Raw genomic sequence first — 1123 nt, 5'->3', positions numbered from 1 at the left:
AGAAAAGAGAGGAAAGGGGCCAAGCAACAGGACCGATGTTATCTGACCGTATTCGACAGATGTCATTACGTTGTTTTTATCACCAGTGGCTGAAAGTAACTGAGTATATTCACTCAAGTAGCTACTGTATTTAAATACATGGTAAAGACATGGTACTTCTTACTCTATAGATTTATTTAATAGCTGTAGCCACTACTTATTTTAAGGAGATGGGATTTTTACATTTGGATTACTGCAGAAAATAAGCTCTGAGACAAAGAAACGTTTATGATACTTACCCTTTTTCCAACTTGTAATTTGATTTAGCGTACTTACCTCTTCTACAAAGGTCTTTCCTCTCACAGCGTTTATAATAGTTTGCAAAAGCGTGAGTATAAACAAAACAAGGCTGTCAAAGTGCACTGGTGAGTCCATTGATTTTTGTGTTCACTGTGATGACATTTAATGTCTGTATAGTCTCATTTAGCCACTTGTTAGCAACCGGCACTTTTTAAGAGACGTAAAAGCTTAAAGAAACCGCAACGTATTTTTACGTCATATAATAATATGTCAATAAATAATAATAATAATAACCAAAAACCCATTCAAAAAAACCCAGTGACTAATTTCCAGGTTTTAAGACTTATTCCTGCAGCAGCTGATAACCAGAAGTTTTACTCTCATTACTCCTGTTATTTCACTTGGACTTCCAGTCTGTGTAATTTCAAGCCGCCAAGGTTCATGACAGAAAGAGGAAAATGATTCACAGAAAAATAATGTACACAGTAACATATACTGGTGGAGCTGGGGGAAAGCAGTGGGATTGTAGAACTCATTCTAAAGAAAAATGATGGTGCCAAATATGAAATAAGATTTGAAAGAATACGTGGGATGATATGTCTGTTTTGTCACATCCTCATTCCCTGGCTCTCTCTCTCTTTCTAAATAAGATCATGTGCTCTCCTGACTGCAGTTGTGCTTTTCAGTGATGTGGTGTTAACATGCTGGGGTTTAGTTTTGAATGTCACCACAGGACCACAGTATCAATTGGGCCACAGTCAATGGGAAAGGAGCTGAGTGCTCCATGATGGAGTATATCTACAGCCTTCAGCCAGCCTGCCTCCCAGGCACCCAGCCAGTTAGG

This window comes from Seriola lalandi, unplaced genomic scaffold, assembly GCF_002814215.2.
Source record: "Seriola lalandi dorsalis isolate HSWRI2012SDOR001 ecotype SW California unplaced genomic scaffold, Sedor1 jcf7180002054517, whole genome shotgun sequence".
Taxonomy (NCBI): Eukaryota; Metazoa; Chordata; class Actinopteri; order Carangiformes; family Carangidae; genus Seriola; species Seriola lalandi.
The sequence above is the reverse complement of the archived record's forward strand: the minus strand, read 5'-3'. Positions refer to the sequence as shown.